Raw genomic sequence first — 11899 nt, 5'->3', positions numbered from 1 at the left:
TATATTCGAAGTTTATACTTTTATCAAATGCTTTACGAAATTTGAAAGTAAATTTTACTGTTGAAAATGAGCAGCACATTGCGTTTAGAGTAAGGAAAGGGATCTTTACTACGTATTTTTGCTGCTCAGAGCCTCCACACATCTTAATCCGGCCCTGCTCGAGACATAAAATATTATATCCTTTTGTCACAAAGACAAAGGATTGAACTCTATTTCTAACAATGGCCAGTTGTTAGAAATAGGCAAATGCAAAATCATCACACTTATGTGAATGATAACGATGAATGCAAAAATGAAAATATTTTCTGGACATGTATTGAAGAGGTCCAATAATTGATGTCAAGAATAGTGGGAAACTTTTGGCAGTTTCGTTCGTGTTCTCACTTCAATATGTAACTGAAACTTGACGGCATTTTTGTGCTCCAAGATCGAAACATAGAAATACTAAGAAACCAAAGAAATCGATCATTCCTTCGAACAAATAGGACTCATAACGATGCTTTGAATATGCTGTAACGAGAATTCACATCACAATTGGGTTATACATTTTAATTCATCGATCTCAAACTTACATCTTTATGTCATCGACGATTTTTCTGTATTTAACCTGCCGCTTTCAAACATGGCTAAAATATCTCAACCGTGTCATGTCTTCAGTTGCTCGTCCTTTCCAACAAGTAGTCGCATTTCTTGAAGGCTGTCTTCGACTTTCAACAGACTTTCACCTTTCCCAGACGAACAGCTCGGTCAAATAGGGTTATCGAAGTGAAAGACCCTACTTTTTCTTCTGATAACTTTCATATATCACATGAATTAATTATTAATTCATTCGTCAATTTTGTTCAAACCATGATAAAAAGGGATTAAATTCATTGATTGCATGAAAATATATGCAGGGCAAAGACAAAAGGAATTAAGCCTGGTTATAAGTTAACTAACGACATTGGTTAGTAAAAGAAAGCAAAGCCTTTTCCCCAGAGGTTTGGAGAAAACAAAAGAATATTTCTTTTGTTTCCTCAATGAAGAGTTTGCGAAATCAATGATTGTAAGGTTATGACGGCAGACAGAGCATGTCGTGTTGTGGTAAATTTTATCTAGTATGAACAAAAAATTATCTCACCCAAAACCGCAATTCAATGCACCATAGCTAGGAGAGTTATCATTTTTCTCCCACCTGACCACCTTTATTCAACTTGTTACGTCAACAAATAAATTAGAAGGCATATCAAAAGCTTGTAATTTATTCACGTGGGAATCACCCACATGTTATAGAAAAGCTTTTGTCGTGCTCAATACTTATTATGAACATTGGAGCCCTGCTTATTGCAATAATATGACTTGCCATTGTAAAATGTAATGTAATAATTTAACGAGAGAATTTTATTGACAGAACTAAATGGTAGCAAGTGATTCATTTTAGCAATCCTAATAGGATGGGACAAAGGGAAAGAATGAGAGGTAAGTTCGTTTTCAAATAATTATCTTTAGCGATGTAACGATAGCAGGACTTTCAAATGCGGTAAATGTTTTGTGGGAAAAGCGCGATTGTTTCTTTTCCGTGGTTGTAATCCTTAAAATTACATTATTAACAGTAAAACTGAACAAATTGAAAGTTATCTTTTTCCTCTTATATTCCTTGTTCAACGAGTTCATTTCCTTGATCAAACCATGATGAAAATTTATCCAATCACATTTACATTAAAGTTTTTAAACTTCAAGATTTTCCACATTCATTTAGCTTAAATGCCGCATGATAAACGAATGATATCTCTAATCAAAGATGATCACGCAGTCTCCGATTTTTTAGGAATGAAAATAGGTTTTACGTTAATTGGTTTATGTTTGGCGTAAGGTGAAGCCGGTGATCCAACAATTAACACGTGATTACCCTTTAACCATAATCTCCACATGCTTTTATGAAATCCTCGAGCATCTAAGTCCCAGATTCGTAAACATCTCGCTATATTATTCCATGTTGTCCAGTCGTTAGCATGTTTCATTTCAATATAAAATATATATGTTTTATCAGATGTTTCTGGAACAAAGTCTTTCTCGTTCTTGCAAGGATTTTTACTGTGATCCAACGGCTCTGCCAACCTGTAAAAAACAGTAGATAGACATCTCTAACAATCAAATGACATAAATATACGCACTATGATGATAATTAGATCACTGAATCACTAAGTAGAAATCTCCTTCATTGTCCTGTGAAAAGAAAAATATTGTTGTCAATATTTTATAAAATCCTGCAAGACATACCCTACAAGCCGTTCAATCTCCTTCTCATAATTTTCTTTTTTCAACAATCCAACATTAAACTTAACGTTAGGTTCAGTATTCAACGTATGTTTTTTGAAATAGGATTCTTGAAAAAATACATTCATATTCAGGCCTTGGCGCCAAAATGGTAGGTTCTTGAGATATCCGGAATGATACATTCACGTCCCTTTTTGTTGCTGTCCATCCTCATCCACATATCCCAATCCCAAAAGAGATCAGGGGTTGGCCATTTTGGCTCAAGTTCTTCTTTATAAAGTCGTCGTTTGAGCAACCTGTTAATGTAAAGAGAAATAATAGATAGAATGAAGTTTATACTATCTATACATTTATAGTGCTGCGTGATGTCATTGTGGCGTGATGTCATTGCAGCGTGAGGTCATTGTAGCGTGATGTCATTGCAGCGTGATGTGCTTGTAGTGTGATGTCATTGTAGCATGACGTCACTGTTGCGTGATGTCATAGCGTAAACAAAATCATTTGTAGTAATAAAATTCTCACCAGCCTAAACCAGGCATTGTTTCTACACGATATAACATTGCAGGATCATTACACGTGTGATCATAACCCTAAAAATAGAAATACTTGTTTTTGCAATTAAATCATTAATCACATAAATTAGTTTTTCAATGGATGTACCATTTCTAAGGTAAATTTCCTAAATTTCACTTTGTGATGTGCAAGGAAGGAAGCTCAATAAAGACAAACATAATGTAACCAATGAAAACTACAATAAGATAACAGATTCTTGTACGGAGATTTCCATTTTCCATTATAATGTGAAAAATATTTGAGATTTATTTAATTTACATTCTGCACTCTCGTCAGAGATAAACTGGACTCGACAAAAAAGCAAAAAGAAACAGAGACGTTCAAAACCACGTTAATAAAGTTGAAAACGAATTAAAATTTTGTTGTGTAGCAAACACAAGCCAACAATAGAGTAAAAGACTAAAAAGATGAAAAGAATGTTGTTAGCTTTTGTTTATAACAAACCTGATCATTCCACGCGATATACAGTACAGACTTTCATCTGTATCCATTAAAGGCCAAAATTGATTAAAATAACTAAATATGTCCACAGATATGTCTAAATCTTCTTCCAAAATAATCATTAATCATATACCGAGCATTGGGATAAGCATTAAACGTCTCTGTCAATGTTCGCTTGTAATGCTGGGAGGAAGAGAAAATACATTTAAAAAGTAATAAAAGGAACGAAAAAATTTTGATTACATCGTGTAAACACTCTCAAAGAAAAAGCCTTACCAACCTGTGATATTCTAGCGTTCTTACTGCTAATAGGAATATGCTGTACGACTTTTACATCATATAGCCTTGCCACAGCAGCTGGTTCTTCAAAGAATCCATCAATAAATACAGTAAATAACTCCTTCTTTGCTCCATGAGCTGACAACATTGACCGTAAGCCACGATAAAGATAATGTGGCCTGTTACTAGCAATCACAGCAACAGGAATGTCTTGAACTTTTCTAACTTCAACGGTGTTGTTTTAATTTCAATTGGAGCAGGATTATTACCTACAACATTTAAGAACATATTCTGTCAGTTCTTCATATCGTTCTAACATTAGCTGCAATAACAGTGATATCCTTATTTCTACAATTTTTTCCATGGAGTATTCTCAGAATATTTTCTCGAAGTTTTAATGCACAATGTGAATGGCAAAATTACTGAACACATCGCTGTACGTTCAATTAAATAAGAAATCTAATCCTACATGGATGTAACGAAAAGATACTTACAACTGCATACACTTCCATAGCCTTCAAACTTATCACAAAACATTCTTCTTTGCTTTGATTCTTCACTGTCATCCCAAGCACATTGAGATTGTTTAGCAGGAACAAGAGGAACTGTAGCACGAGCAGTGACAGGCTCACCCCAGTTCGATATGTCTGCTGCGTGATGATGTTTCTCTGAGTATTGATGGCCACGTTTTGTGACGATAAATGACCAGCTATCCCGCCATTTTAGTTCATCGGCATAAACACTACCAAGACTTTTGAGCAAAAGCAATATCGGCGATCATGTAAAGACACAGTTCTCCACGTAAAGGATTCTTTAAACTCTTACAAGTGTCAAGGAAACATTAACTTGTAGCATTATTTTTCCATCTGTTAAAATGTGACTTCAATACGATCGGAAATATACGTACTCGACTTAATGGTCATTGTTAGCACTCCATTTCTCTTCCATTTGACTTGGTGCAAGCAAAATGGTAGTTCAGTATAATGAGCAAATTTGCGCAAATTTAAGGGAGACTGGCAACCGGCAAATACTTCATTGCTATCTTACAATTGGTTCATTTGAATTTTTGTTTTATTGTGATTGGTTTGACGGATTTCGACCATTGAGCTCTATAAAACCTGGAGGGGCAAAGGGGCCTGGACCCCATGGTCAAAAACATGGCGGTAATGGCGGATTTTGGTGGTCAAAACTTCCACTTTAAAAATTTTTTTCAATATTCACTCCCTCCTGATTTCTAATACTGTTTGTATGAACGAAAACAAGTGAGAAAAAACAATTACGATACCGACAGCATATCATGTGAAAATAATGCTTCAGCATTGCGTGAAAAACACAGTACAGACACACATCAAAATAAAGAAGATCGACGGTAGAGAAACGCATATTTGGATGTAACATTTAAGTTATTTTATGACATTTTAGCCTTTTAAAGTGAAAATCAAACGGCATTCTTTACTAGACCTGTCAATCTCGTCAAACTTATACATTATTTCATGCTTTTGTGTGTTTGACTGTTTGTAAACAGTTTGGTGCACCTATTTTCTTGCTTCAAATGGATAAATCTGTGTAAAAATGCTCCTAAGGAAGCGAGAAAATGTTTGCTTCAGTCCTACGACATAAGTCAACTAAAATTTACCATGGTAAGTATCATAAGTGTATTGTCATTACCTGATAAATCTACTGAAAACTCATAAAGAAAGTATGTTGAACTAGAAGAGCTACAAAAGAAAAATTCAAAACACCATGACACTGTTGCTTGGTAATTTGTATTTTGTAAACAGCTTGGCAGAATCTTGGATCTTTACTGAACAGAACTACATTAATTTTCCATTGAAATTACAAACTTGGAAACTAAAGTGCATTGGTTTCTCTGAAAAACACTGTCTATTGCTGCATGAAGGCAAAATAGTTATTTGACAGTGTAGGTGAAGAAATTTATCAAGTTCTATAGATATTATTGTGCATTAAAGTTTTTGGAATTGTGTAATATATGTCATGAACAAGATATAATTTTCAAAATGCTAACCCTTCGAGCACTACTACTCTTCTGTTTTGCTTAAACAACTTACAGCTACCAATACTAATTATTTATATGTACAAACTAACATTTGGGAATTAAATGATAAACAACTTGTTAAATCTTTGTATTTTACATCAAGCCTTTGAATTAGTTCCTTTTATCTCTTGGTAAAAAAATATTAATGAAAGACTTACAAATCAAGTTTCTCGAAAATAGTATTTTGTACAAAGAAACTAAATAATTGGAAAGGTCACATGTTGAAGACAGACTTTCCTTCTTTGACTAGGTTGCTTGACCATGAGCAAATTTAAATTTGTTTACAATTTGTTTGAAGAATTCTTTTTATTGATTTCTACTAATTCTTCATAAGACACAAAGAATGTCTTTGCCATCTATTTTTGCTTCTTCTACATTCAACTTCATTGTAACAAATGCATCCGATGTGAATTTGTGGATCACCTGGAATCATACCAAGTATGGATTTAATGAGATGAGACAATAATATGTTTAATTTTTCATGCATATTAATGATATAATCATAAGCTACTGTTGAACAAAAATTTCAACGTAGAAACAAATCTTAGCACATTGTTCAACACACTACTTTTATCTTGGTTTTGAAGTAGTAACCTGTTTACTATAACAATAAATACTTCATTTACAGAAACGCTAAGTAGTACTTTAAAACTGTTTGCATAAATCCAACTTTCCAATCCATTATAATTGTCTACACTATACAGTCAGTCAAATTGAGCAGGCAAACAGTTTAATAGTTATTTTTATTATACAACATATACCATAGTTCTCATTAATTTTGCATGGCACTGCATTCAATTTCAACACAACTCTGTTGTAAACTTTCCTTTCATCTTTTCAAATAAAAACATGAACAAATTATGCCCCATTTTTGGGAGGTAAACTCAATTCAAATCAGGAGAGTTTAGCTTGATGCCTTGATCATGATACAAGATGGATGCAAAACTCGATAAAAATTGACAGCTTCGACACGTCTGGCGAGCGATTAAGTGAAGAACAAACAAGACTGGACCAAAATAACTTTAAATAAAAACTTAGTAGTAGAAACACTCTTCAAGTATCGTGTTAAAAACAAAATAGTAAAACTAATACTGTGCTACTTACCGGAGTCAAGAAATGTTTCCTTTTCTGTCGCTATTTCAGCATCCGCAAACCACAGAAGTTGGCAGTTTAATAAATAAAATTTTAAAAAAGTGTTTATGTTAGGAAAATAGTTTTGATATTTTCTATACTCGCATTTGTGGTGGTCAAATCAGGGTGGGCGACAAAAATTTTATTTCATGAGCCCGCGTCTCTCCGCTGACTTTGACCACCAAAATCCGCCATGTTTTTGACCACGCAGCCGCGCGCTGATAATTTATAGTAATTTTGTTGACGTTTCCCCTCCAGGTCTTATAGAACTCAATGATTTCGACTGATAGCCAACTGAACTAACATAGTCAAGCTCACTGTCTGAATTGAATGTTTGATCGTTTCATAGCAATTTTTATAAGCATGATAGAAACTAAACTACAATCAGATGGATTTTATTGAAATCTTTTACAAATTCATATATTGACATGAATGAAGCTGTCCAAACTGTGAATTTTTTCAAGAGGGGTGAAAAATTTATGGATAAATTGTAAATGCTTGGCGAAGACGATCTCGCGAGCGACATTTCAGTCATTGATGTTCAAAAGAAAGCCAACATTGTTTTGAGTTTTATCAGCAGAAATTTACATCCAAAATCGTAAGTAAAGGACAAGTGAAGTGTATGCATGAATGTAATATATCAAAGTCAATTTATGCGAGTATGTGATGCGATTTATGTCAATATGGCATATGGTAAGCAGATTGATGCTTCTAAAATTGTTGTTGCCGAAGGACTTTTAGCTATAATTTCTTTAGTGCTTGGGGAATCGTGGCCGTTATATGGCAGCGAAATCCTACATTCCTGCAAATATATTTCAATGGACAAAAAATCTGTAGCCATAAGGCGCCATACTATTATTTACTTTATCATAAGCAAATGTTTGGGGCTTTTCAGTTTATGATCATTGATCATTCAATCATTGGACAGTTATACTACATATTGTTTAAGATTTGAGAAAACTAACATTGATTACATGAGAAGCTGTTTACTATAACCTGTGATTTTGAGTCTTCTGATCCATGAAGCTTTTATTTTGACAATTTGACTGGAATGGTATTAAACCTGAGTATTTCACATACATGAAATGTTGTCCCATGTCACATATTGTCCCTTTTCAAACTGAACACCTCATCTAGAGATGTAAAGGTGTGTTAATCTATGGCTCATACCATAAAATCCAAAGTTTGCCATAAAATCCAAAGGGCTATTGATGTATGAAAAGCATTTTTATAGAGTAAAATGTCTTCCTATGTATGCAGATAAACCTTGAAATTTGGCAAAACAGCAAAGTATTTTCATGATCACTAGGTAATTTTTCTGATGATCATTATAATTTCTAAACTAAATTATTTCAGATCAAACGAGCTTTGATCATATCAAAAGATATTTATCATAACCAGTAAGCATGACACATGAACCAAATATAACATTCATGTAATTATGTAATTAAAGACATGTTGGTTACATTCTGTTTGTATTTGCAAATACAATGCGAGATGTTTACGAATCTGGGACTTAGATGCTCGAGGATTTCATAAAAGCATGTGGAGATTATGGTTAAAGGGTAATCACGTGTTAATTGTTGGATCACCGGCTTCACCTTACGCCAAACATAAACCAATTAACGTAAAACCTATTTTCATTCCTAAAAAAATCGGAGACTGCGTGATCATCTTTGATTAGAGATATCATTCGTTTATCATGCGGCATTTAAGCTAAATGAATGTGGGGAAATCTTGAAGTTTAAAAAAACTTTAATGTAAATGTGATTGGATAAATTTTCATCATGGTTTGATCAAGGAAATGAACTCGTTGAACAAGGAATATAAGAGGAAAAAGATAACTTTCAATTTGTTCAGTTTTACTGTTAATAATGTAATTTTAAGGATTACAACCACGGAAAAGAAACAATCGCGCTTTTCCCACAAAACATTTACCGCATTTGAAAGTCCTGCTATCGTTACATCGCTAAAGATAATTATTTGAAAACGAACTTACCTCTCATTCTTTCCCTTTGTCCCATCCTATTAGGATTGCTAAAATGAATCACTTGCTACCATTTAGTTCTGTCAATAAAATTCTCTCGTTAAATTATTACATTACATTTTACAATGGCAAGTCATATTATTGCAATAAGCAGGGCTCCAATGTTCATAATAAGTATTGAGCACGACAAAAGCTTTTCTATAACATGTGGGTGATTCCCACGTGAATAAATTACAAGCTTTTGATATGCCTTCTAATTTATTTGTTGACGTAACAAGTTGAATAAAGGTGGTCAGGTGGGAGAAAAATGATAACTCTCCAAGCTATGGTGCATTGAATTGCGGTTTTGGGTGAGATAATTTTTTTGTTCATACTAGATAAAATTTACCACAACACGACATGCTCTGTCTGCCGTCATAACCTTACAATCATTGATTTCGCAAACTCTTCATTGAGGAAACAAAAGAAATATTCTTTTGTTTTCTCCAAACCTCTGGGGAAAAGGCTTTGCTTTCTTTTACTAACCAATGTCGTTAGTTAACTTATAACCAGGCTTAATTCCTTTTGTCTTTGCCCTGCATATATTTTCATGCAATCAATGAATTTAATCCCTTTTTTATCATGGTTTGAACAAAATTGACGAATGAATTAATAATTAATTCATGTGATATATGAAAGTTATCAGAAGAAAAAGTAGGGTCTTTCACTTCGATAACCCTATTTGACCGAGCTGTTCGTCTGGGAAAGGTGAAAGTCTGTTGAAAGTCGAAGACAGCCTTCAAGAAATGCGACTACTTGTTGGAAAGGACGAGCAACTGAAGACATGACACGGTTGAGATATTTTAGCCATGTTTGAAAGCGGCAGGTTAAATACAGAAAAATCGTCGATGACATAAAGATGTAAGTTTGAGATCGATGAATTAAAATGTATAACCCAATTGTGATGTGAATTCTCGTTACAGCATATTCAAAGCATCGTTATGAGTCCTATTTGTTCGAAGGAATGATCGATTTCTTTGGTTTCTTAGTATTTCTATGTTTCGATCTTGGAGCACAAAATGCCGTCAAGTTTCAGTTACATATTGAAGTGAGAACACGAACGAAACTGCCAAAAGTTTCCCACTATTCTTGACATCAATTATTGGACCTCTTCAATACATGTCCAGAAAATATTTTCATTTTTGCATTCATCGTTATCATTCACATAAGTGTGATGATTTTGCATTTTGCCTATTTCTAACAACTGGCCATTGTTAGAAATAGCAAGTTCAATCCTTTGTCTTTGTGACAAAAGGATATAATATTTTATGTCTCCCGAGCAGGGCCGGATTAAGATGTGTGGAGGCTCTGAGCAGCAAAAATACGTAGTAAAGATCCCTTTCCCTTACTCTAAACGCAATGTGCTGCTCATTTTCAACAGTAAAATTTACTTTCAAATTTCGTAAAGCATTTGATAAAAGTATAAACTTCGAATATAGCGTGTAAAGCGGTTGCATACGACGAGTGAATGCTGCTACTTGAGATAAAGTAGTTATTGCGATTTTATTCTGGCAGTCTTTGATAAGCTCTTCCAAGTTTATTTCTGTTAGAATATTGTCCTCAATGCTCATCAGAGCAAAATGGCTGAGTTTACTGTGATTCGTTGTCATACGTGGTCTGTTCTTCATCACCTGAAATTGATCCAACAAATAAACTAAATGCTTTTCCTTCGTCTTTAAAGCAACTATGTTTATTCTTCCTTTGAATAATGTGAAGGCCCTTGTTTGTGGAGGCTTCTAGACAGCTTCCTTTGGTTAATCCGTCCCTGCTCCTGAGAGGAACTACTGTAGCATCAAGTGATGTTATAGTAGGTGAGATAAAGTGGGTAATTCACTTGAGAAACGTTCAAATGAATTACCTCAAATATATATTATAGAGTATACAAGATATTGCAACATGGGGCAAAATGTTGCTCAATCTTCAAATGCGATGATGTTTTATAAACCTTCGTACCTTACCGTAATAATTAAACAACCTTTTCAATGAAATCGAGCAGAGAATATATTGCATGAGACATTCGTTAATTATCTTGTTTTTATCTAGGTATTTTTGAATTATATCGCATGTAATAAATCGTTTGACAATGTTACAGAACACTGCATGTGTTATAACATTGAGGGGTGTTATAACACAATGCACGGTTCAAACGATAAGCTTTCCGCGAGTCTTATAATCTTCAAAGAGTTGTTCACTTAACATACATGTTCAATCATGTACAGTCATGGATATAAATGTTTTAGCATGATAAAACTATTACAATGCGAAAGCACGATCTCCATAATCACTTGCCATGATATTGTTGTTGCATTTTTATAGACATGTCGAGCGTACGGACAGTGAAAGAACGCGAACTCTGGCAGTGGTGGGTGCTTACAATTGTTTGTTTCCATCAAACAAATAACTTCTTCTTCAGTCTTTTTAGGTACAAGAGATGAAGATCAAGAAGAAGATAGAGGAGTACGTTATTATTTTTCCTGTCCTAATCTTAACTTGTTTTAGATTTTTCGTTTAGATGAGGAGGAGGCTGATGAAAAGAAGAGGATGCTGACGGAGAGACGAGGAAGATGCTGACGGAGCTACGAGGAGGATGCTGATGGTGCTACGAAGAGGATGCTGATGGTCCTGCGAGGAGGATGCTGATGATCCTGCGAGGAGGATGCTGATGGTCCTGCGAGGAGGATGCTGATGGTCCTGCGAGGAGGATGCTGATGGCGCTACGAGGAGGATGCTGATGGCGCTACGAGGAAGATGCTGATGGTGCTACGAGGAGGATGCTGATGGTGCTACGAGGAGGATGCTGATGGTGCTACGAGGAGGATGCTGATGGCGTTACGAGGTGGATGCTGATGTAGCAACGAAGAGGATGCTGATGGAGCGACGAAGAGGATGCTGATGGAGCGACGAAGAGGATGCTGACGGAGAGACGGGAAGCATGCTGATGGAGAACAAGATGAAAACAAGATGAGGTATAAAAATTTTTTATTTGTTTCACTGACTTGTAGCTTAGTGACTTCAGTCTTTTTCAGGTTTATGTGTTTGTTTTATTGTATCGCTAATTTGTTCTTTGGCTATCTTTTAGATTTTTAAGAAATCTTGGATTTTGAGAGAGCATATATACTCTGTTGAATTCGGCGTAT

At 34.8% G+C, this 11899-nt stretch overlaps 2 long non-coding RNA genes and 1 pseudogene across 2 annotated transcripts; 1 reads left to right on the top strand and 2 right to left on the bottom strand.

The window, feature by feature from the left end:
• Positions 1-293: 293 nt before the first annotated feature.
• LOC124444672 lies at positions 294-1703 on the bottom strand. Its single transcript, XR_006947994.1, has 2 exons — positions 573-1703; positions 294-510 (listed from the first exon to the last, which is right to left on the bottom strand). It is a non-coding gene; the product is annotated as an uncharacterized LOC124444672 (long non-coding RNA).
• A 25-nt stretch (positions 1704-1728) lies between these two features.
• LOC124444555 lies at positions 1729-4326 on the bottom strand (annotated as a pseudogene).
• Positions 4327-10668: 6342 nt separating this feature from the next.
• On the top strand, positions 10669-11359 carry LOC124444667. Its single transcript, XR_006947988.1, has 2 exons — positions 10669-11124; positions 11185-11359. It is a non-coding gene; the product is annotated as an uncharacterized LOC124444667 (long non-coding RNA).
• The last annotated feature ends 540 nt before the right edge of the window (positions 11360-11899 follow it).

This window comes from Xenia sp. Carnegie-2017, unplaced genomic scaffold (assembly GCF_021976095.1).
Source record: "Xenia sp. Carnegie-2017 unplaced genomic scaffold, XeniaSp_v1 HiC_scaffold_21, whole genome shotgun sequence".
NCBI lineage: Eukaryota > Metazoa > Cnidaria > Anthozoa > Malacalcyonacea > Xeniidae > Xenia > Xenia sp. Carnegie-2017.
Note: the sequence above shows the minus strand (reverse complement) of the source record. Positions and strands in the feature narration are given on the sequence as shown.